Source organism: Rhipicephalus sanguineus, chromosome 1 (genome assembly GCF_013339695.2).
Source record: "Rhipicephalus sanguineus isolate Rsan-2018 chromosome 1, BIME_Rsan_1.4, whole genome shotgun sequence".
Classification (NCBI taxonomy): domain Eukaryota; kingdom Metazoa; phylum Arthropoda; class Arachnida; order Ixodida; family Ixodidae; genus Rhipicephalus; species Rhipicephalus sanguineus.
In genome coordinates, this window is record NC_051176.1 from 133590808 (window position 1) to 133616741 (window position 25934).

Consider the following 25934-nt stretch of genomic DNA (forward strand, 5'->3'; position numbering starts at 1 on the left):
ATGACGTCGAAACGAGGGCTGGTTTTAGAGACCTGCGAGTATGGTGGACAAAGTGGGCGAACAAAGCAGCAAACCAGAGCCCCGGTACAGGAACCGATGCCCTCTCTCATTGCGACAGCAGGTTTTGTGCGAATGTGTACAAGCTACTCCGGATTCTAATCACCCTTCCAGTGACCACTGCCAGCGCAGAGGGAACGTTTTCAAGCATGAGGTTACTTGAGAACTACTTACGCTCCACGATGTCTGAGGAACGCATGGTTGGCCGGGCACTTCTGTACGCCCACAGAAATGTCGACATCAGCGTGTCGGAAGTCATTGACCGCTTCGCTAAGCTTCCTCGCCAGGTCAACGTTGTCCTTTGATACCGAGCAGGACAAAAATCAGCGCAAACGAAAGGAAAAGACACTACTGTTCCAGAGTTCAGGTCAATGAGCCCGTAATTCTGACGCAATATTATTGTTCACCACCTTTTAAAGCCGTTAGGATTTTGTACCTTTTAGCAGTTAACACTGTGACCTAATATAAACATAAGAATACGGGCATCCGGTGGACATTACCAGCCAATCGACAGCTTCACCTTGTTCACTGAGAGGTCGGCATACGCGGCGTTACCAAACAAATTCAACTATTGGGAAGCCGTACTAACAGCATTGTTTGTTACTTTCATTTGTCGTTTTTGTTCTTCATTGCTTTTTGAACTAGAAGCGGCAACCTTCCTTTAAATTGAGTGCACAATAGTGGTTCGCACTTTTAAAACAGTTTTGAAGTAGTTTCTTTCGTTATTTCTGCGCTCTTCCTTTATAGTTCTCTTTACATGGTGCGTCCGAGACAGCAGGTTGGCCCAATTGGGCCAAGCTGCTGTTGGCCATTATGTATAGTTATCATTGCTTAGTTCCGTTTATTGATTGCATATTTAAATGTACATTTGTGAAGTTTTGCGTAAGCATACTGCGCACTGTTTGCGGTGACTTATATTTTGCCCGTATTCGAGGTGTACTTTCCCATTCTTGCTTTTCCCTGGCCGCATCATTTGTTCAAAAAGATTAACATTTTGCGTAAACAATCTGCATTAAAATCCTGGTTATTTCGTGGACTTCATTTTTTTGTTATCAGGCACCTCTTCAGTTCAAAGCTGATGCAGTTCCGAAGTTTACGTGATATTTGCCGTACCTGTTACACACACACACACAAAAGCACAAATATTGAAAAGATTGAAGACAGTTATTCCTGGAAAGATTTTGCGGGCATGCCAACATAATATTTTTAGGAAAAAAAATCACATTTCTTACTCGTTCTTAACAGAGGGCAGCATTCAAGAAGGGATTTGCAGCATCTAATACAAATTGTCACTGGTAATACATGTTAATGATATAACCAGTGACAATGTATGTACATGGTAATACATGTACATACCCACGCCGCTTTTGGAAAATTATGAAACCGGACGACAAAACCACAGTCTCTCTTTGTGACACTTCTGGATCCCCCGTTGCCGACTGCGACGTTCCATCCGTCAACTCTGCATTTTGTTCAGTCTTTACTAACGAACCTAACAACGAACTTCCTGATTTTCCGCATTTTGCTTTTCCGCCAGTGCCAAATATTACATTCAATTCAGAGGAAATTGTAAAAGTTATTAACCAATTAAAGAACTCTTCGTCATGCGGTATAGATGGCATAAACGCCAAAATTCTGAAAAATACTAAACATGTATGTAGTTCCATATTGTCAATCATTTTTCAGCAGTCACCCGACACAGGTGAAGTCCCATTAGACTGGAGAGTTGGGAAGGTCTTTCCGTTCTTCAAGAAAGGTGACCGCTCATTTGCAGGTTACTACCGACCAATCTCACTCACTAGTGTTTGTTCAAAGATCATGGAACACGTCATCTTTTCTCATGTTGCTACATTTTTATCATCCGTAAACTTCTTGAACCCAAACCAACATGGCTTTCGTAAAGATCACTCATGCGAGACCCAACTAACATTATTCCTGCACGACATTCACCTTCATATGGACCGTAACATCCCAATCGACACACTGTTCTTAGATTTTGAAAAAGCCTTCGATAAGGTACCCCACTCCCGTCTGCTTCAAAAAACCTCGCGTCTAAACCTTCATCGGCATGTTTTTAACTGGATTAAAGCATTCCTAACAAACCGTAAACAATTCGTGCATGTTAATGATCACTCCTCCGACCTCTCGCATGTCTTGTCCAGCGTGCCCCAGGGTATCGTCCTACACTCTAAGAAAAAAGAGAGTCAAAAGAGGGTCATGGAACCGTGACTCTCCTCGGGTGTCCATCTGACCCCTTTTGGAAGGTACAGGCAGAAAAAAAGAGTTCGCATTTGGGAAGGAGTCACTGGACCCTCCTGAAGCGCGTTTCGATTGGCTTCGGTATACGGAAGAGCCGCCGTATACGCCATACATATCGCACGCTCGCCCTTTGGCGCCGTTGTGGCGCATTGCTCGGCGACGCAGACGGGGTTGGCGCCAGGGTGGCGCGCCGCTCTCCTCTCTCAGTCGTCTCAGTCTCCTGGTCTATTGGAATGCGTTGCGTGGATGAGTTGGTTGCACGTCTTCGGTGGTATTGACGCCGGCTCCGTGCACGAAGTGACGCTTGGAGGGCGGAATATTCATGGAACTGTGGATACGGACAACGGGCGCCAGTTAACGGTGAGTGTACTGCTTTCGTAGGCACTAATTATACAGCTTTAGCTGGGCGTCTGCAGCAGCTCTGCGGAAGTTATCTGCCAGCCATTTCCAACAGCAGCCTGTGTCCGCGGGGCTGTTGCGGATGGCCAACTATAGCTGTCAGTTAACGAGTTGCCACCGTTATGCGCGTTGCTGTACAAGCTCCCATAAAGTGAGCGATGCAAACGATAATCGAGGGTCATTTCTTGCTGATCGCACGTCGTGTGTGCACTACTGAGGGTGCAAGATGTCGTTTTGAGATGCCCTTTAGTCTACTTCATAATAACATTTCCATCGACCTTGAGTGTGCGGCGTGTTTCCACGCGTGGGAACGTGAAAAAAAAAAAGCCTGTGTACAGAACGCTCAGGCGCACTATATGTAATGGTTTTTGTTGGCTGAAAGACGGTAGTTTGAGGTGCAGATATAGTACGGTGGCTTCCAGAATGTACGCGGTAGTCATTCAAGTTGGACACGCCTCGCCGGTGAAAGTGAAAAAGCTCTAGACTTTCGACGGCGCGCGTTGTTGCGGCCGCCGGCGTGCACTCTTTCCCCTCGTTTCTGTTTGCTGTTTTCGTGGTTTGCATACAGTGCGATGACGTTGGGCGCTATAACAGAATCGAGTGAGTGTACGTGATTGTGGGAGTTATGTGCGCTAATTCTAGCATATGACATGTCTGATCTCGACGTAGACGGCGTACGCACGCGTTGGGTGTCGTTCGGGCCCTAGTACTCGCATCTGTTTATCTGAGTATTTAAGGATGGGTTACGTTTGTAAAACGTGCGGTCAGTAACCGCCCACGGCATGCCCCTGGCTGCTGGAGGATGTGCTTTGTTGTTTCGTTGTTAGCCTTTATTATGTCTGTGTGAACCACTTATTGTGTAGGTTGTGCAAACCTTTACTGCAATTTCATTTTCTCATCATAATATCACGTTCTGCTTTTCAGATACCGTTTTTCATGGTGCTCACGCTGGACAGGAGCGACAACCTAGCAAGCCACAAGTCTGATGCCTCAAGCCGTCACCACTTTTTGATTTATTCTTAATCACAAGGAATAAATATGGAAACATGATGGCGATTTCTGCTGTTCATTTAGCACCATGACACTGTGCATATCACAGTCACACATTTTAGGTGGCTATACTCATAGAAGCATGTAAATGAGGAATACCCAAACTTCTTAATTGGAAATCACAGACAATCTTTTCGCGCTTTCTATATAACTTTGTTGGAAAGTATGTGTTGTTCTGACGAGTTTTATTAAAATAATGCTAAAACTGACCTATTCTTTTTTTTACAGTCGCTGGGCAAAACGGCAAGTATTATTGGACTTTCTTAAAACGAATACTCCACTATTTTCAACAGTAGTCGCGCAAAAGTAGAGCAAGGATCAAATGAGTAGCTTAAAATACTTGTGGAGTCGCTTGATGCTTCGGTGTGGGTCCCTTGACCCCCCTAGGAGCGTTACCGGCAAGAGTCGTCTGACTCCCTATGAGTGATAACGTGATCCTCCCGATGAGAGTCTTTGCACTCTTCCTAGAGGGTCAGGGGCCTCTTCTAGAGCGAGCGGACCCTGACCCACCAAGAGAGTCACCGTGACTATTTAAAGAGAGTCGTATACGTGGCAAGTCGGAACTCTCCGAAAAGAGTCACGCATACTCTTTTTTTTCTTAGAGTGTAGGGCCTCTTTTATTCCTAATATACATTAACGATATTCCGCTTTCCGTTGAATCTAACATCCGTCTTTTTGCTGATGATTGTGTCCTCTACCGCCCTATAAATAACCCCACCGATGTCTCCTCTCTACAGCATGACCTCTCACGCATTCAGCAGTGGTGTACCACCTGGTTGATGTCCCTTAATGCGAAAAAAACATTGCTAATTTCTTTCCATCGTCGCCGAAACCACACGCCGGCTACTTACACAATCAACAACTGTCATATAGCTGCTACTGACTCGATTAAATACCTGCGTGTCCATCTTTCGAGTAACCTATCTTGGGGCGACCATATAAATCACATAATTCACACCGATAACCGCGCTCTCGGGTACACACGCCGTAACATTTCCATGACACCACCTTCCGTTAAACTACTCGCTTATAACACCATTTTCAGACCAAAACTTGAGTATGCAGCTGCTGTCTTTCACCCCCACCAAACTAATCATATCGAAATACTTGAGTCAGTACAGAACCGAGCAACCAGATTCATTGTTTCAGATTATTCCCGCTACTCGAGCGTCTCCGCCCTCAAATCCCAGTTAAATCTTTCTACCCTCGCTCTTCGTCGTCGTATTGCACGTCTCTGCCTTTTTCACAGATTCTTTTATTCAACCCCGCGTGACAACCACCTCATCCAGCCGGTCCATCGAGGTCATCGCACAAGTCATCCAAATGCTGTGATTCCGCCATGTGCCCACACCACCTCATTTCAGCAGCCCTTCTTTTTGCCCACCACCCGAGACTGGAATGACCTTCCGAACGAAGCAGCAGTCATCCGCGATTTTGCGCGCTTCAAAAATGCCATCCAGGAAGCAGACTCAACCACATCCTAACATACACCTTCATCGATACCGCCATTTTATGACGCCCACCCCTCATGTAAAGTCCCATATGGGACCTTTGAGGATATAATAAATAAATAAATAATAAATAATAATAAATAAATAAATAAATAAATAAATAAATAAATAAATAAATGTTATTCATATACTTAGTCGTTCTAAAAATTCAATGAGGAGGTCGCGCTGCAACGTGAGCCCCCCCCCGAACAAAATTCCTGGCTACGCCACTGATATATATATATATATATATATATATATATATATATATATATATATATATATATATATATATATATATATATATATGTGTGTGTGTGTGTGTGTGTGTGCGTGTGTGTGTGTGCGCGCGCGCGCGCGCGCGTGTGTGTGTGTGTGTGTGTGTGTGTGTGTGTGTGTGTGTGTGTGTGTGTGTGTGTGTGTGTGTGTGTGTGTGTGTGTGTGTGTGTGTGATTGTTGAATATGTTGTCTTGACTGTTATGCTCAGTCTTTACGCGATAATTCATGAGTAATGACTTTGGTTGTTTGCTACACCCTATTTTCAATTATCGCGGCCGTTTTGAGTTTCATGAGACCTGCTACTTTCTAGTCGCCAAACTATCACGTGGTAACTACGCGTATATTTTGGCTTGGTTGTTTTCTGACGACACGGTCCCCGCTTCAGCCAGAACATCCATTCCTTCTGGCGAGTATCCCGGGAAATTTGGAGTAAAATCCGCGTAGCTAATACGAAAACTCATGACACATTGTATGTCATAGGAATACATATATAGGGCTTTATAGAAAATGATTAGGAAAGCCTATATTGGGGGTGGGCCAATTTGAAATTTGGGTGTGTCTGTGGCGGGGTAACCTGAAAAAAGTTTTGGTTCTATCAACTTGGAATGCTTGGGGTGGCCTATTTGAGAAATTTGGGAGATGGGCCACGTTAAAAATTTGGGGGTGGGCCCACTTGAAACTTTTGCAGGGTGGGCCAAGTAGAAAACTTGGCGTTGAAACAACTTAAAAATTTGGAGGGTGTGCCAACTTAAAAATTCTGGGGTGTGGGCCAACTTGAAATTTCAGGGTGGTCCGAACACATGTAGTCCCTATAACAGTGTAAAAAGGTAATAGATGGTTGAAAAACAACTGTGCACGGTGTGACAAAAAAAAAAAAATGGACGTTTGTAACAGCGCTGCGGTTCAGTTGATCGTTTGTGAAAGGTTTATTTGCATTCGGGATTCGAACACCGCAGTTTCACACGTGACGCCACACCACACGTAATAGCGCCTTGCGCTCGAGCATTGCAGAAGAGGCTACTGCTCAGCAGGGGCTCTATAATATTATAGCAATCTGTCATGATTTCGTTTAGTTCTGCCTAGCGGAAATTTACGTAATCGGTGATGCAAATACGGATTGGAACCAGTAAACGTCTTATAGCCCGATCAAACGCTCTTCCTGCTTCAGGAAGTTTAGTTTCTTTCTTTGAAAACGAATAGCATCGCCACTGCTCCATATCCAAGCTGCTGTCAGTTGAGTGTGGAGAAGTGTCGAGTAGTAGCCTGTAGCGATCGCGGCGGCTTGTAAGAAGGCGATAATTAAGGCAGTGGACTCGAGCACATTGAGAAGCCCACCTTTCAAGTTTGCTCCGTAACTTGATCTACCTGACCAGGAAGATGATCAGCGTGCACGGTTTTCTGGACTAAAAAGACTGCCCACGTGCAAAGGATTGTGCCTGTTTCTAATTATGTTTATTTCTCTCGCTACGTCTCTTCCAGCAAGGATGAGTTCACAGAGAATTGTATACGCGCAAAAGCAGCTCAACATCGTTATACTACAACTGAACGTATCTATTATACACATAGGAATCCGTCTCGCCAGCTGCTATAAGTAGCCGCTGCCAATGTGATTGGCGGGCAGCCTTCCTGAATTACGTCCAGAATAAGACACTGTCTGGCTATTCCAAATAAGTTTAGTTATTGTTCAGCATAGTAATGCGCTGTTTATTGCGCACACTTCATTTTAACGCCGCGAGTTATCGCAGACTTGTGACGTCACGTAACAAGGGGGCGTTATTATGGCACACCTAAAATTTTTGACGAATAGCGAAGAACCAATGACCAACAATATGCCGTACAGAAAACAGTTTATTCTGTTTTTTTTTCTTTACGTAGTCGTGCGTAAGCGGTCATTACGCGGTTGATCACTTGCGCGTAAATTGTTGCGTGGTGTTACGAGCAGGTGCTGTGAGCATGACCCAGAAAATTTCGAACAATCATTAACATCTAACGACCTATACGTGCGGAAGGAAACAATGCGGGGTAGTTTAACATTATAATCGCCGACATTTTTTCAAAGAAAATTTGCGGTTACACAATTTAGGTAGGCGTACTTACTTGGTGAGGGCCGGAGGGGACGAGTAAAGGGCTACTTAAAGGGCCCCTCACCAGGTGACCTAACGAACTTTAGTTAGACATTGCAAGTTGTTGCGAGCCAAATTAAGAGCGTTATGCGACAAGAATATTTCTAATCGGTCGGTTAGAAGCTGAGAAAAACAATAATTTGTAGCGGCGCGAAACCATGATACGAGGAGGCGAGCTGCAAACCCTTGCCGCTCGCCCCGCGTAGCCTTCGTAAGCCAAATCCCTTCCCTGCCCTCTTCGGCACGCGAGCAGGAGGATCACATAACGCATACGCATGAACACGTCATGCGCACAAAATGTCACGAGCGCATGACGTGTCCGAGCCCGAGCCCCCGAGACGCGAGCGGTGTTGTGGCGGCGTTCTTTGAGCTTCATCTCTGCAAGCTATGCCGAATGCACCCTCGCCGATCACTTGGCTTTTCAACCTATTACTGAGCACGAAAGCTGCAACATTTTTACGGACGCGAGACTAGCGGTGTGCCGCATGAACATCTAGTTAGACGCGGGAGGATAAATGAGCCTAATGAGCGCTGGAACGCGGTAGAAAATTAGTTTCGTTGTAAAGGGTGGCGTCTGCACGATGCGCAAAGCGCGAGAACACGAACGCGTGCGAAACAGGGGTAGATTAGTCTCGAATCTCGCTGCGATTCGCAGTAAAAAATTAAAACAGAAAACACACACATTCCGTTTGTGTGTTTTATTATTGCTCTCAAGTTTTGTTTATCCAATCAAGCAACAAATTACACCAACTACACGCCGTGTCAAATAATTATCGCAGTGTCACGTGCTACTGTTAGCGACGTCAGAGCACAGTCGTCTACGTAGAGGAGCAACGTCACAGCACTACCATCTACGTAGGGCCATTCTCTCATGTACGTCATCCCCTCATTCTCTGGGCGCGCGGCCGCGAGAAGAAGGGCAAGCGGCGTTCAGCTTGAAAGTTGACCCATTTACGTGGCGCGTAGCGTTGCAAATTTTGGTAGACGTAATCGTGAACGCCCAGTGCATGCATTGCGCTCGTCAGCTCAAAACTGTCAAACCTGGTGAGGGGCCCTTTAATCTCTTTTCCCTCCACACCCCGCCCAAGCTGGGAAAAGTTGGAGGGCAAGGAACGACACCTAGTGCACAAATTCGTAGTCATTCATAATCTTATATATACAGCCAGCTCTATGTAGTTTCCATAAAAATTAATTGAATGAACTTGGTCTTCTTCTTCAGAAAGACTTTATATTAGAGGGCTCTTACTGTAAAAAAAAAAAAATGGCACTCAGCTTATTCTGAAGACTTCTGCGAAGTACCTTTTTTGTCAGCCACCCGTTTTTATTAATAATAAAAAATATGGCGTTTCAAGTGCCAAAACTACGATATGACTATGAGGCACGCCGTAGTGGAGGGCTCCGGAAATTTTGAGCGTCAGGTGTTCTTTTACGTGCACTGATATCGCACAGAACACGGGCCTCTGTCATTTCACCTCCATCGAAACCCGACCGCCGCGGCCGGGATCGAACCTACGGCCTTCGGATCAGCAGCCGAGCACCGTAACCGCTACACCGCCGCGGCGGACTTTTGTTTAATAAGTGAGAATTTAAGGGACCGGAGTTTAGCAGGTTCTTCATACTCATCGCATTTACAACGCCAAACTGAGAATGTGAAGTTCGTAGATGGAATGCTCAGATGAAGAACAGGTTAAAAGTGGCTGTACCTTTTAAAATTGACGGTAATTTTTTCATAATGTTATTAAACACTGATGTGATCTCGCGGTATAGGGCGGCCCAGCCTGCACAATCTGTTCGTGCAGCTTCTTCCGTAATTTGCTTTTAAAAACTGTTGTATGAAATCATCTCTCTGTGTATAAAAAATCATGTCAAATTGAGAGCAAATGTAGTTCTCTCTCTCTTTCTATATATATACACGGCGGACAGAGTGAGCGAGCCTTTGCTCCCCCCCCCCCTCCCCACTCGCGAACGAGTTGGTACGCCATTGTAGACCACTCATGCAGAGGTTTCGCATAACTTTTTTTTTCTGTCTAAACTGATCCCATGAAAATCAGGAAGAACTGATAACGTATTAAGGAAATTCTCCAAATGCGGCGCACGGATATCCAGGCTAAACAATTCCATTCGGTTGTTATTTAAATTGAGATTGATTAACCACGGCATAAACAAATAAAAATACGTCTATCTCTCTTCAAGTGACCACCAGCTTAAGAAGAAACAAGAACAATGCGAAAAACAACAACTCCGGCTTACACCGACCAACCGGGTCACTTTTAATATATTTTAAACATAAAAAAGATCAATAATATTAAATAAAAGGAACTTTTTTTTTTCGTTTCCTTGCGATACACAATAAGACTTGGGTGCAACTTGTTCCCAAATGAGTGCAGGCAGACGGATATCTTATGAGAATGTCAATTAGTCATAATTTCTGAAAGAGAGTAAAGCGCCTCAGTAGGTCAGTCTGGGATACTCATAGAGAGAGCGAGAGAAAAAAAGAAAGAAGGGTAAAGGTAAAGAGATTACAGGAAGGTTAACCGAACGACATGTTTTGTTGGCTACATTGTACTGGGGAACGAAGAGAGGAATACTCGGAGGAGGGAAATATATGCATATTGGTGAGGTTGATGGTTGGAATGTCTCCTGAAGTGGTTGGTTCATATGTCATTTTTCACATCATCTATGTAAGGTACGTATACGTATAATCAAGCAGGTTTTATTTTGCAAAAACCAGTGCGCGAGGAAATGCCAGCTAACCTTGTAGCAAACAAAAAGCAAGATTGGGTTGGGAAAAAGAAGAAGAGCTTGAGAGAGACCGGAAATTCTGTCCTACTCGCAGCTTAGACGTGTCTCTGCAGCATTGTTCCCTTCTCTACGATGCAACTGCAGCCCTTGCTGTGTGGAGCTGCTCGGTTTCCATCAGGGACGGAGGAACGAGTCTTCTCGTCTCGTTGTTCGCGGAATACGCGGCCGATTGTGTCATCCTCGAGGTGGAAAGAATGGTTCCCGCTCTGGTGCACTACACCGTGCGCTCACGCGACACCGTGTATATACGTATACGCGCGGGGCGGATTCCGATCCCGCAGGGTTCGGGCGGCGGTTTCGTTTCCGCCCCGTGTGGCGGTGTCAACAACTGCTGACAAATTGCCCGGGGCCCCCCACGGGACCACCCACTGGCCGAGTGCCCAAATAAGCCCCCGGCGCGCCCGCTCCATTACGGACGCGTACCGGAGAGAGGGAGACACGGCGGCGCGTTCCAAAGAGAGCCGAGCCCGGGGCCTCCGGAGCCGTGGCCGCGGCTGGCTCGTTAACGACGCCGCGTTCCGGGGCGCCGCGTGCCTCGGCTCATTCCCGAGATAAGTGGCCGTGTCGCGCGCCGCTACGCCCGCCGCCATCGACGCCGTTTTGTCGCGGTCGGAAGGAGTACCGCGGAAATGAAAGCGCGTCCCCCCACAATTCCCTCACTCTCTCTCTCTCACTTTGCCCTTCCACATCGGCGTCTTGCTCTGCCAAAGTAATGCACACTCCCTCCCACCTTCTCATCTGTCCTGCCCCGAACATCCTTTTTATACTCTTGCGTCACTGAACAACTTCTCCGCGCTTTTTCGCCTGTGAGGGGAAGCACCTGGGCAGGACGTGCATAGAACTCTTTCCGTGCCACGTGCGCGGTTGGCGACTTCCCGCGAGCTACAAACGAAGGAGGGTGAATCGTTTGGGCTGCTGAGAAGAGCTTTGTATGTCGGTCTCGTGGGCTCGATACTTGTGATAGGCATCAGCCCAAATATTACCAAAAAAAAAAAAGTTTGTTGTGTCTATGTCTCTCAGAAACATGAAGCTGTATATGTGTATAGGTTAATGATTTAGTTTAACTCCTACACATGTCACGAAAATCTCGTTTTGGCTTTGCTTTACTGCGCTGTATTGTGCAGGCTAGGAATGCCATGATAAACCTGCCATCTCCGTTTTCATTGCTTGATGAAAACAGGTCTATTGTCAGGGGCGTAGCTAGAAATTTTTTTAGGGGGGGGGGGGGGTTCAACCATACTTTATGTATGTTAGTGCGTGTGTTTGTATGTGCGCGTGTAATATACGCAAGCAAAACTGAAAAATTTCGGGGGGGGGGGGGGGTTGAAACCCCCAATCCCCCCCCCCCCCCCGGCTACGCCCCTGTCTATTGTACTACACGAATCGCCCTGCATTGTGATTCAGGTTACTGCATCGGGCTCTGGAGTAAACAATCGACACATATATTTAGTTCCCGATAACAGCGGACCACAGATAATACTATAAATAACTTATTTTTTGGATACCCGAGTTAAACGAAAGTGGCTCGGCTGACAAAGACGTCACAGGTAGTACTTTTTTTGAAGTGTCACCCGGTCCGCACAATATCGCTGTATAAGGGTTATAATCCTACGACATGCTTAAAGGGGTGGTGCCACCAAATTTGTGGCTTGCGCATTCTTTGCTGTAAACGTTTCCTATAGCTCCAGGAAACATGATGCACGCACCAAGATTCATGTATTCCCGCTAAATAATGTAATATCGCCTTTTGATGTGGACAACTTTCGGTTTCGGTTTCTGGGCGCCGAGGTTGGGCAGTGACGTAGAAGTGTAGGAGGCGTGGTCACGTGACCACACAAGGCTGTGACGAGCGATCGAAACTCGGCGAGTGACGTAGCAACCGATGCTTTGCTGGTACTATAGTAAATTAGTATATACTCTAGTTCACTACAGCCGGTACGTACGTTGCGGAAGTGTCGGAGGTCCGGAGGTCACTCACGTTACTACAGCAGATTTGGTGTGACGTCACTACAACTTTCGTTGACCATCCTACAGATCTACGTCAGTGTTGGCGCGCTAGCGATGGGTTTCGATCGGGAGAATGGGCATTTAGGTACACTTTGGAAGTGAATTAAAATATATTCTAAACGTTTTCTGTGTCTGACCCTTCGTGTGGAGTGTCATTGCATACAGAGGAAACCCGCAACAGGCTTGTTATAGCCTCGAAATTTGATGGCACCACCCCTTTAAACATGCCGCCGGGGAACTATTAGCTCCATTGCCCCGCCACGGTGGTCTAGTGGTTATGGAGCTCGACTGCTGACCCGAAGGTCGCGGGATCGAATCCCGGCTGCGGCGGCTGCATTTTCGATGGAGGCGAAAATGTTTGAGGCCCGTGTGCTTAGATTTAGGTGCACGTTAAAGAACCCCAAAAGGTCGAAATTTCCGGAGCCCTCCACTACGGCGTCTCTCATAATCATAGTGTGGTTTTGGGACGTTAAACCGCAGATATTATTATTATTAGCTCCATTACTTGGAGAAGTAGATGTTTCGAGCTCCTATATATTTGTCTGCCTAGGAATGTATCTAGTACATATTTACAAAGGTGTCACACTAGTCGGCAGTCTTCCAACACGGTCGCCGTAAACTGTAGTTTCTTCGGCGTTGAATATCTGGATTTTTCTGCAACGTATTATTTGCGGCAGTTCAAGTTAGGATCGGTTGGACAAGTTGTGCATAACGATATTGAGTGAAATTGACTAATTAAGTTCTGCAGAACATGCAGCAAGAACATAAACGGGAAAAGAAAGCTAGAAGGACGAACCACACAGCGAAGAAAGGCACACGACAAGCGCTCTTTTGTATAACGCCCAATGACCTCGCATTTTCAAAAATAGCGATAAAACCTTACGGGCTCCAGTGAATAAGCGCCATCTTACTGCCCTGTTGCTAGCTGGCGAGGGTTATGGTGATGTTCTCAGAGCCATTGGTTTAGACAACGTCTCGTTTGTCTAGTCTAGACCTGCTCTCAGGAAAGCGGAACTTCGTAAACGACACTGGCCGTTCATTTGGCAAACGGTCCTGTCTGCTTGGTGGTGCAAGCAGACTTCATCGGCCCTTCATGGTTGACGCGCCTATGTTATAGTCTACGCAGCATATTGGGAAATAAATGCCACTCCTGAAGTCTGGGCCATTTTTTTAAAACCCTACGTAAAATGACCGGCATATGCAGAAAAATGCCCTCCCTAGAATACGTGCCTTCTTTCGCTGCGTGGCTTGTCTACTTAGTGCTGTTTTGGCCTTTAGGAACATGTGTATTCAGCTAGACCAAGGTAACGCACTTCTGCAATCGCATGCAATCTTGCGTACTTCCCAAACGAGTACCGAAAATACAAAGGTACTCATCGCGATATGTGGATAATTAAATTCCGGGTCCAGCTGATTACTGCAGAGAGGGGTAGGTCGAAAAGAAAGACAACCAGAACAGATATACCTAGCGGCACCAATTTTGAGGACATCTTTTTGCAACTGTCCCCCGCAACGGTTGCCTATAGTGGTTGTGGTTCTAGACTGCTGACCTGAAAGTCGCGGGACCGAATCCCGGCGCGGTGGCCGCATTTTCGGTGGAGGCGAAAATGCTTGAGGCTCGTGTACTTAGTTTTAGGTGCACGTTAAAGAACCCCAGGCGGTCGAAATTTCCGGAGCCCTCTACTACGGCGTCCGTCATAATGATATCGTGGTTTTGGGACCTGCAACCCCAACAATTATTTTCGCAACTGATGCAGGACATGCTTCCTTCTGGCTATAGTTTAAAATTTTAAACTACAATGTCCCTTCGATCAACCCTTGTGTGGCTGGGCCCAATTAGTTAAAGGTCACCAAACACTCCAGTGCGCCTTGAATAGATATTATGATCCGCTTTTTAGGGAATAAAAAATTCGTATTGTGTCTTATGCATTTGCCTAAGACGATTCGAAGGCAAAAGCCACCTTCTTCTTCATTTCTTTCTGCTCAATCGATTGTACTGATAATTGCAGATCGGCGGCATACTTGTCCGAACTCACGCACTCTGTCCCTCCTTCTGTTCTACTCACTATTTCCCTCCCCACGTGTGGAGTTGCAACTGGACAAACTCTAGTCAACCTTCCTGTCTCTCTCTCATTTCTCTTTTCATGTAGTTTCCCCGGGTGATACCAACAAAAAATAAATAAATAAAAAGAAAGCGTCGACGACTGACGATTAACCATACTCCGTAAAGCGAAATTATAGCGCAGCAGGAATCCGGCGACGCTGAGCTTCAGCCCCGGCAGTTCGTTCAGCAGCAGCGGCAGACGAAGAAAAAAAAAAAGAACGTGAACACGAGAACGCGTGCAACGTGCTTCGAACTTCAATGCGGTGCCGTCCGGTGCCACTCGGGCGGAACATACGGAGCTTCACTTACGGCGATGTAAAGTGACTGCTTTTGGTACATCGACGTGACCATGTCGCCATTTGACGAGTGTTACGTCGCTTCTGCATCAGCTATCATGTTTCGCGCTCCAACACCCTTGTGTCAGCCTTTCAGAAGGTTTTGATGTTGATTAAGACAACCCAATCTTCAGCTTCTGGAAAAAAGGAGTCCTTTATTTACACAATCTATCGCACCATGTGAATAAAGTGTGTGTGTGTGTGTGTGTGTGTGTGTGTGTGTGTGTGTGTGTGTGTGTGTGTGTGTGTGTGTGTGTGTGTGCGTGTGCGTGTGTGTGCGTGCGTGTGCGTGCGTGCGTGTGTGTGTGTGTGTGCGTGTGTGTGTGTGTGCGTGTGTGTGTGTGTGTGTGTGTGCTAGGGGGGGGGCAGGGTACAATGAAATGGGGTTTTTCCGAGTCAAAAATAAGTAGTATCTGGGGTTTAACGTCCCAAAACCACCATATGATTATGAGAGACGCCGTAGTGGAGGGCTCCGGTAATTTTGACCACCTGGGGTTCTTTAACGTGCACCTAAATCTAAGTACACGGGCCTCAAACAAAAATAAGTTTAAGAAAATTGGTCCAGCAGTTAAAAAAAAAAAGATTAATAGAAACGATAGCAAGGATGGCGGGAGGTGTCGAACATGCAAAACTGTCCTTGCCTTGCAGATCTAATGTTGTTCCCATCATTCCCTTCACGCGTGGGCATACCTATATTGGCCAAACGGGACGGTGCGTGAATATTCGCCTCAAAAGACATTGCGGCTCGCTTTAGTAAAGGATGCGCCTTCGAGCTACCTTGATATGCACTATGCGCGATGTGGCTGCGCTCCAGCCTTCCGCGATACCGCAGACTTGTTCCGACATGCGGATGAAATGACTAGGGAGGTGGTGGAAGCTTGCCATATAAAGAAGCAGGCTGGTATGTGCGTTACTGCAACGCCCCTTCCTTCCGTTTCAATAAGAACATTTGTTGGCATAGTAGAGTTCTTGCGACCTTCTTGCAGGAGTTTGCTTATCTTGTTTACGTGACTTTGTAACAATCGCGCGCCTGCGTAGTCGTTATTGGTATTACTTTTTTAGTGTTTCTATTGCATCTTTGTTTTTGTCGCTCTAATAAAAAATTATTCTGCTGATGGTAAGCGCTCGTCTTGTAAGCTTCTTTTCCTTCGTCATTTCCGTTTTTGTGCTGCTATTATGAGGAGCACTGGGTATTAAAAAACCCATCTGCTAAAAATGAATCCTCTTCCCGAGAAACAGCGCTTTGCATAACTAAGTGATCATTTTAGACCTTTTAGCTTAAACGCTCAGTGTGAACCAGGGGCTCCCGGAAACACCCTAGAAAGAATGTTTCTAAGAAGGAGAACGTGAAGGAGAGGTTTACGGTTGAATCAGAATGCTAATTAGTGCGCTATTCTTGGTCTTCCTGTTAAAGACACACATATCAATTAATGATAAGCTGCAAGATATCGCACAAATGGAGTCGATAAAATATCTCGGAGTTCTAGCGAATATCTCAATTGGCGCACTCACATTGAAAATGTGGCGACAAAAGAAGTGCGAGCAATCGGCATTTTGCGCAAGTTGAGCAGCCGTGGATCTGGCATTAGAAGAGAAGCACCTTTGATGGTACAGATAAAATTCGATATAACGAAACCAGATTTTACGATGTTTCCGATCTAACGAAGAAACTTCCATTCCCGGCAAATACCCATAGGGTTCAATGTTGTCCTCAACCCGATTTAACGAACTACTTCGGCCACCAAATCAGATTTACCGAATTTTGGCCCCGACGGGCTTTTTTTCGACCGTGCGCTCCAACTCTCTCGCATTAAAACACTTACGCACCCTAGTTACAGTTAGCATCTAGCTTTACCTTTACGAGGCAGCACGCCGCACCCATGCACGGAACAACGGAAGCGGCAGCCGGTATAGTGCTCTTACGTACCGGATGGCGATAGAGGCGGCGGTGGTTCCTTTGGTTATTTCATGGTTCCTGCGACAGACAGCGCTGATTCATCTCCTCGCATCTTTCGCGCTCGGCCTGCACGCACAATCACTGCATTCGTTCTCCGCGTTATCGCATATCGGTAGCCTGTCATAGCTTCACGTGACCGTCTACCTGGCCTGCATCACCCGGACATGGTGTCTCCTATATGTCTGGGCCGCCCTCGCGGACTTTTCAGACGCGCAGGTGCGGGTTGCCACCAAAAATAATGCCGTGGTAGCTTTTTGGTGTCGCTACGTTAAAATTTCAGATTTCGAAGGACCGAAAATTAACTTTGTCGATTTTACGAAATTCCCGATTTAACGAAATAATCCTAGCGTGGTCATCACTTGGTTAAATCGAGTTTCAATTCTATATAGTATGTGCGCTCGACCGGTTTTAGAATTTGGCTGTGTACTTTTTTTTTTCTGGTGCGCCAGCGCAGTCTTCAAACGTTAGTTCTATTATAGCGAGAGGCTTTACGACTGTGCTTAGTCCAAAAATATGTCGCAGTATTTACTTGGAAACGCGAACGCCAGGTCTTTTATGCAGATTTAACCTACTGACTGTGCAGACTTTCTTAAGGTTCTGTGAATCACCCTTTAACGTTGAACAACATTCGTCTCTTATACAAGTTTATTTTTTCCGGAGCCCAGAAATCACACACCGCAAATTATATTTGTTCAGACATTACTTGATTCAGTAAATGTACACATTCGTGATGTGCTTCCCATGAATGCGCCTCATAATTCTACACAAATTGTAGTTGACGGTATTTTTCAAAACTACGCGAAATTACTGCCCTACGGTATTTAAAGGGGCCCTGCAACACCTTTCTTAGTTATATTGGAATAGTCTCATTATTGACGTATGACTCTTCACGAGTCATATGCCGCACAAATTTTTCGAATCCGTCAAGTCTAAGTGGTGTTACCAAATTATAGAGATCACGTTCCGCAGCTTTCTCCCTCAACTCAACGCCGCGAGCGCGCGGAGAGCCAACACCACCTAAATACTTGGGAGAGCTAGGCAGCGAGTCGAGGGAGGGAGCGCAGACGAGCGAGGCTCCGCCCAAGAGCGCCGGCGGAAATTTTTTCTTCATTTTTTTTCTCTCTGACGTCTTGGCGCAACCACGTGGTCTGTGCCGCCACTTCCGGTCGGCTTGCGTCGTTCTCGTCGAGCGGAGTCGATCGCACTGTGTATCGCGCGTGCTTGAAAACTGCGCGTCGGTTTGGTAATGTTGGGTGTGCACCTCGAACGCCGTAGTGTTTTCATCGCTTTGCCAACCATGGAAGCAAACCTGCGCGCTCGTTTGGAACGAATGACAGCTGAGATCGGTTTCGGCCCATACTCCGATACACCGCCTCGTAAGACGGCACTGGCAGATGACCCCGAAGCGCAGCCATTACCGGACGCCAGCATTGTTATCGGAGACATGCTGCACGGCTGCCTCGGTCGGTCGTGAGAACGTGCCGACGATGCAGTTCCCAGCTGACGAGGCAACACTCGAACGGCTGCCACTCTCAACGGCAACCGGCGATGGTCAAAAGCACAGAAATATTCACGTTTTCGGCACTGCGCATGGCGAAGAAAACGGAACCACGCAACTACGAGCAGACGAGCTGTCGGTGAGACCGGAAGTGCTAATATTAATGTTTGTTCGGTGTTTTTAACGCGCTAACAGAATATAAACATACATATTATCTACTTATTGAACTCAAAATTAACAACGAAAGTAATAATGAGGGTGTTATCGTGATTATAACATCAGCCAATGGTGGAACTGCCGACAATCGCGTCATATTTTGCGGACTAATACATCATTTGTCGAGAGAAGAGGGAGCGATTTTCAGCTGACTTTGAGAATTTATTGTAAATTCCAGGCCGTGCGCATCCCTATAATATTTGGCTCGCGTGTTCTCGAGAGCCTCGACTACCGATCGGCAGCTCGAAAAGTGTTGCAGGGCCCCTTTAAATGGGTTCTTGCAAGAACATCTAGGTACTCCACCAATTAATGTTATATTGCAACGGATTCATTGCTGTGAGAGGAAAGGTCTGGCATTGTAATATTTGGCCCTTAGCTCTACTGCGTGGTTTTTTTCATTACGCTTGCCTGCTTTCATGACTATCTTTCTTGTTGAATTAGCTTTACTGAAATTAAACACTTCAACTGCAGTATCTGCTATTGTAACTGACTCATTATCTGTGGACTCTTCCCTTTCCGCATCTGTTGATTCGCCTGTGATTGCACAAGGGTGCCTGGCCACAAAGGTTTGTTTTTAAACGCAGCTGCCTATTTGCTAGCAAAGGGATCGCTTTAAACGCCAATCATTCCTGTTTTTTTTTCTTCATTCAGCGAACTGGGAGCGCAAGAAAAGACACAAAGGACGAAGCGAGGAACCACATAAGACGAGCGCTCGTCTTATGTGGTTCCTCGCTTCGTTCTTTGTGTCTTTTTCTGCGCTCCTAGTTCGCTGAACGAAGAAAATGAATTACCAACTGGCCCACCTTTCGATCCTCCTGCATTCCTGTTCTGCCCCCAATAGCGCAAATCACAGAGGCTCGATTTCGGTGGCTAACATTCAAAACAGGACTCTCAGGCCCAGTACTGGATGCATCTCCAGATTATAAGCGCCTTGCATTCCTCTGGCCTAGCGATTTCTGCGACTCAAGGATGACTGAGGTCGCCATCACGGAATTACGCCGACGCGTTTCCTCCTTAAAGCTTCGTTTGCGCAGGACAGCTTTCGTGGCCTACCCCTTCTGCTATTTCTGTAACCAGGGGGAAACAATTCACCACTTCCTGCCAGATTATCGCTGTTTTACTATTCTAAAAAAATACTAGAACCTTTTCATCGAAATGTGCGCCTGGAATTGACAAAACTCGTTAGTGTTTCGTTTGGGGCTTCTACTCTGGGATACACCCACAGGGATGTTTTCTTCGCTATTGAGTAGATTGTTATACAGTCGTAAAGAATGCCCTGCATAATTGTATCGCCTTTGAAATAATCCATTATCGATAATTTGCAGTTAAAATTGGAATAATATTTGATTATAGCACCGCAGGAATTTTCACCTTTTAGGAGATACACGTGTTTTAAACCTTCACGACATATTGGAAAAATCCACAGATTTCTTGTATTGAGTATGAGCCCTGTTACTGAGGAGGAAAAGAAAAAGAAGAGGAAGCAACCCACGGAAGAAAGACCGGATGATTACATATAATATTTTCTTTTGTGCAGCCCTATTTTGAACGCATATAACGAAATTATTTTAGTTGTAAGTACAGTGTGTATCTTGCTTTATTTCATTTTGTTTCCCTTTTCTCCCCCAATAGCTTCGTTCTCTTCGAGTTGTCCGCCCGAATTTAACATCGTTTTCCTGGTTGAAAAAAAATTCTAGCTTGTAAAAATGAACCCGGAGCCCCCATAACAGCGTTTTTCATTGATGAGTGGTTACTTTGGGACGTAAAGCTGAAGTGCTTTGTTTGAAACGTAGGCTTTCTAATTATTGTTGAAGGAAGGTGTCTAAGGACGAAGGCACGAAGCAGAAGAAGAAGAAGAAAACCGTCCGAGGAATCGACGTGTTTCTGCTCCCGCGGAAGAAAGACCACAGATGGCCGCGATCAGAAAGAAACCAATGATCGTCGGCGATGGGCAGGGCAGCAAGACGCGTCTTCTGCTCGTCTTCGGAAACGGTGAGCTTTCGGGAACCCTTGTGGCCACTGTCTTCGAAAACTATGTCGCGCCCATCAAAGTCGTGGTCGAAACGGCCTCGTGTGACACCGCGGGGCAGAAGGACTACGGTCGGTTGACGCCACTGTCGTACCCGGACGTAATCCTCATGTGCTTCAGCAGTGACTCCCCCGGCTCCCTGGCGAAGAACCAGGAGGTCCATATGCCGGAGGTGCGCCACTTCTGCCCCAGCGTGACCATCATCCTTGCGGCGAACAAGAGCCTTCGGAACCACCTGCTCGCGCTGCCAGATATGGCCACAGCGAGACCGATCGACGCGGCACCTGAGCAAGGAAACACCATCGCCAAGGAACCTGATGCCTGCGGTTTACCTGGAGTGCTCCGCCAAGACCAAGGACGGTGTGCGCGAGGTCTTTAAGGCTATGACGAGGGACGCCTTGCACTATCAACTGGCGATGATATAGATACGCATTATGCGATATATATATATAGAATAAACTACCAGTCCCTAGTGAGAAGCTAGATGGGGGCTGGAGTAATTCCAATTTTTGAAGTTTCTTTGTCACATTGTTGCGAGCGTAGTTACCAACCTTCCGTTCACTACCGCGCGCGTCGACGAAATGTACGCTCGTTTATTTGCAAATGAGCTATAGCTGCTAAAAAGCACCGTACATTGTGAGCGTATCACATAAGCTCTGGTATAAGCGTGACACCGGTTTGACTACTTAAATGCATCTTCAAGATTTTTTTGTCGGTGAGGCAATAAGACGAGCAACGAGTTCGATTACCCGAGCCTGCAAAGCAGCCAAATGTGAAACTCTTGAAAAACTTGTCTGCTGCTCCCTTCAAAATGAAGTCCAGCGACATGTAGACGGCTTCACGATTGCGATAACACCAACGAGCTTGCGGCCGCTCCAATACTTGCAGTCACGAACCTTACCAGTCTATAGTAACAAAATAGAAAGTTGGGCGAGTTGGTGCATATTCATATTTAAAGAAAAGCGGCGCACAAAAAGACGAAGACAAGGAAGAGAACCACACACTGTCTTCGTCTTTTTGTGCGCCGCTTTTCTTTATTTACCAGTCTACACTGCACATAAATTAATAGCGTGTTTCGAGGTTGTTTTAATTATGCACGGAAGGTCTTTCGTTTTGCGTTTTCAGTTAGAAGAAAGGTGCTAAATGCCTCAAGTCTAATGCGTATAATTTCGCGTATAGTTCACGAAGATGCTTACTCGTAACATTATAGTTTTGTTCAGAAAACTGTTCAAAATTTCCAGGCTTCTATTTTGATTAGTGCCTCAGTGTACTAGCGGGACTCGCCCCACGGGATCGGCCATTAGTTCAGGAAATAAATAGTAAAAAAGACAAAATGCAAGAGAACAACAATAAATGGGAAACAAGATTGAAATGAAGGTCACTACATTGTAAATAGTGAAGAAAATGCTGAATGCTAAAATAAATGCGGGAAGTTCGCACTAAGTCGCGCAAAGTTTGCAACAGCGAAGCACTGGCCCGTCGCCGCTCGTACTCCCCGTCGACCGACTTGCCTAGCTTCAAGATGCGCGGCTTCTTCCTCGGGAGTACGTATTTTCTTAGCAAGCCCCATGACTGTCTCGGCACGATCGGGCGCAGCCAGGCTATGGACTGTAGAGTGGAAGTTGCGCGCGATGTCTCCGTCAGTGGGCGTGGCTTAGCAACTGCGCATGCGTGGCTTGGCCATGTGGTGTGGTAACTGGTCGCTAGACGACGCGATGCTTGCTTCCTCTTTCTATCTCATTTCTTTCTATCTCTTTCGTTGGTCTTCTCTGTTTTTCTCAGCATATCTTTCTCGCTATTCTCTCTCATTCTTTCTGTGCTACGCTTTACTCTCTCCCCTCCTCCTCCGTTGCCTCCTCCTGACCTTCACATCTCTCCTCCTCACGCTCACTTCCCTTTCTCACCCCATTGTTATACAACGCTATGCTACGCTCTGCTAGCGTGCCTGGATAGCCGAGTGGTTAGGACGCTCGCCTTCGGATAGAGGGTATGCGTGTTCAAATGGCGCCTCGTGAAGAATTTCTCTCTTTCTTTCTTTCTTTCTTTCTTTCTTTCTTTCTTTCTTTCTTTCTTTCTTTCTTTCTTTCTTTCTTTCTTTCTTTCCGTCTCTCTGTTTCTTTCTTTCTCTCTCTCTGTACTCGTTATCTCACCGACAGGCCACGCTGGAGCGGTGAGTAGTGGCATTTGCCCAAATTCTGTGACACATACCCGTTCATGATGGTGATAGTTTTTAGAGGAGCAGAGATGTCTTCATGCCGGGCTTAGCAACTTCGCTGTTATGAACAAAAAATTGCCAGTTTCACGCCGTGAAAACCGCCGGAAACCGAAGCTGTAAGCTCGCGAGTGTAGTGAGGGTAGACTAAAACAGCTTAGTCTCATTACGGGCATCATCACCATTTATCATCCTCATCAATTAGACTCATCATCAGGCAGACGGCGCCGGCTCGACTTTGTTTGAAAAAAAAAAAAAAACACTGCGAAGGAGAAGCAAAAGTCAAATGAAGAAAGCTAGCATTCAATTCTTTTATTCTGTCGCCGATATCGTAATCATAGAAACAGATACGTGGTCGCTCCACTCGGAACGCGCCCTAGAACGTTGCGGGCCGCTCCCACGTCGGAACAGAAAGACCAAGTCTCTCTGTTGCGTTGCGGGACCGTTGGACCGCCCATAGCTGCTCTTCGAGTCCGGAGCTGGTAATAGCAGCCTCCCATTTTGACGGCGTGATCACTGCGCCGCCACGTAACACGGGGCACCGCCAGAGCATATGTTCTAGGTTCGCTATATCCGCGCATAATGAACGTGCATTAGTTGGCTGTATTTCTGGATAAATCTTGTGCAATAGCGCGGGGTTAGGGCACGCCCCGACCTGAAGTAGCCTGAGTGTCAGAGCCTGTGGTCTGCTTCATTTTCTGTGTGGTGGAGGGTACTCTCTATGCCCCAGGTTTTCTAAGAAAAAAAAATGCTAGAACCACCTCCCCGAAATGTGCGCCTGGAATTGACAAAACTCGTTGTTGTTTCGTTTGGGGCTTCTACTCTGGGATACACCCACAGGGATGTTTTCTTCGCTATTGAGTTTATTGTTATACAGTCTTAAAGAATGCCCCGCCAAATTGTATCGCCTTTAAATAATTCATTATCGATAATTTGTAATTAAAATTGGAATATTATTTGACTATAGAAGCGCAGGAATTTTCACCTTTTAGGAGATACAGGCGTTTTAAACCTTCACGACATATTGGAAAAATCCACATATTTCTTGTATTGGGTATGAGCCCTGTTACTGAGGAGAAGAAAAACAAGAAGAAGCAACGCGTCTCTGCTCCGACGGAAGAACGACCGGACAATTACATATAATATTGTTTCTGTGCAGCCCTGTTTTGAAAGCATATAACTAAAAAAAATCATTTGTAAATACAGTGTGTATCTTGTTTTGTTTCATTTCGTTTCCTTTTTCTCCTCCAATAGCTTCGTCCTCTTCGAGTTGTCCACCCGAATTGACCATCGTTTTTCTCGTTGAAAAAAAATTCTAGTTTCTAAAAATGAACCCGGAACCCTCATAACACTGCAGCGTTTTTCATTGCTGAGTGGTTACTTTGCGACGTAAAGCTGAAGTGCTTTGTTTGAAACGTAGGCTTTCTAATTATTGTTGAAGGAAGGTGCCTAAGGACGAAGGCACGAAGCAGAAGAAGAAGAAAACCGTCCGAGGAATCGACGTGTTTCTGCTCCCGCGGAAGAAAGACCACAGATGGCCGCGATCAGAAAGAAACCAATGATCGTCGGCGATGGGCAGGGCAGCAAGACGCGTCTTCTGCTCGTCTTCGGAAACGGTGAGCTTTCGGGAGCCTCTGTGGCCACTGTCTTCGAAAACTATGTCGCGCCCGTCCAAGTCGTGGTCGAAACGGCCTCGTGTGACACCGCGGGGCAGAAGGACTACGGTCGGTTGACGCCACTGCCGTACCCGGACGTGATCCTCATGTGCTTCAGCAGTGACTCCCCCGGCTCCCTGATGAAGAACCCGGAGGTCCATATGCCGGAGGTGCGCCACTTCTGCCCCAGCGTGACCATCATCTTTGCGGCGAACAAGAGCCTTTGGAACCACCTGCTCGCGCTGCCAGATATGGCCACAGCGAGACCGATCGACGCGGCACCTGAGCAAGGAAACACCATCGCCAAGGAACCTGATGCCTGCGGTTTACCTGGAGTGCTCCGCCAAGACCAAGGACGGTGTGCGCGAGGTGTTTAAGGCTATGACGAGGGACGCCTTGCACTATCAACTGGCGATGATATAGATACGCATTATGCGATATATATATATATAGAATAAACTACCAGTCCCTAGTGAGAAGCTAGATGGGGGCTGGAGTAATTCCAGTTTTTGAAGTTCCTTTGTCACATTGTTGCGAGCGTAGTTACCAACCTTCCGTTCACTGCCGCGCGCGTCGACGAAATGTGCGCTCGTTTATTTGCAAATGAGCTATAGCTGCTAAAAAGCACCGTACATTGTGAGCATATCACATAGGCTCTGGTATAAGCGTGACACCGGTTTGACTACTTAAATGCATCTTCAAGATTTTTTTGTCGGTGAGGCAATAAGACGAGCAACGAGTTCGATTACCCGAGCCTGCAAAACAGCCGAATGTGAAACTCTTGAAAAACTTGTCTGCTGGTCCTTTCAAAATGAAGTCCAGCGACATGTAGACGGCTTCACGATCGCGATAACACCAACGAGCTTGCGGCCGCTCCAATACTTGCGGTCACGAACCTTACCAGTCTATAGTAACAAAATAGAAAGTTGGGCGAGTTGGTGCATATATTTAAAGAAAAGCGGCGCACAAAAAGACGAAGACAAGGAAGAGAACCACACACTGTCTTCGTCTTTTTGTGCGCCGCTTTTCTTTATTTACCAGTCTACACTGCACATAAATTAATAGCGTGTTTCGAAGTTGTTTTAATTATGCACGGAAGGTCTTTCGTTTTGCGTTTTCAGTTAGAAGAAAGGTGCTAAATGCCTCAAGTCTAATGCGTATAATTTCGCGTATAGTTCACGAAGATGCTTACTCGTAACATTATAGTTTTGTTCAGAAAACTGTTCAAAATTTCCAGGCTTCTATTTTGATTAGTGCCTCAGTGTACTAGCGGGACTCGCCCCACGGGATCGGCCATTAGTTCAGGAAATAAATAGTAAAAAAGACAAAATGCAAGAGAACAACAAAAAATGCGAAACAAGATTGAAAATAGTGAAGAAAATGCTGAATGCTAAAATAAATGCGGGAAGTTCGCTCTAAGTCGCGCAAAGTTTGCAACAGCGAAGCACTGGCCCGTCGCCGC

At 46.3% G+C, this 25934-nt stretch overlaps 2 pseudogenes; both read left to right on the forward strand.

Moving 5' to 3' along the window:
• The first annotated feature begins 20426 nt into the window (after positions 1-20426).
• LOC119379274 (ras-like GTP-binding protein rhoA) lies at positions 20427-21069 on the forward strand (annotated as a pseudogene).
• A 3235-nt stretch (positions 21070-24304) lies between these two features.
• LOC119386913 (ras-like GTP-binding protein rhoA) lies at positions 24305-24895 on the forward strand (annotated as a pseudogene).
• Positions 24896-25934: the final 1039 nt, after the last annotated feature.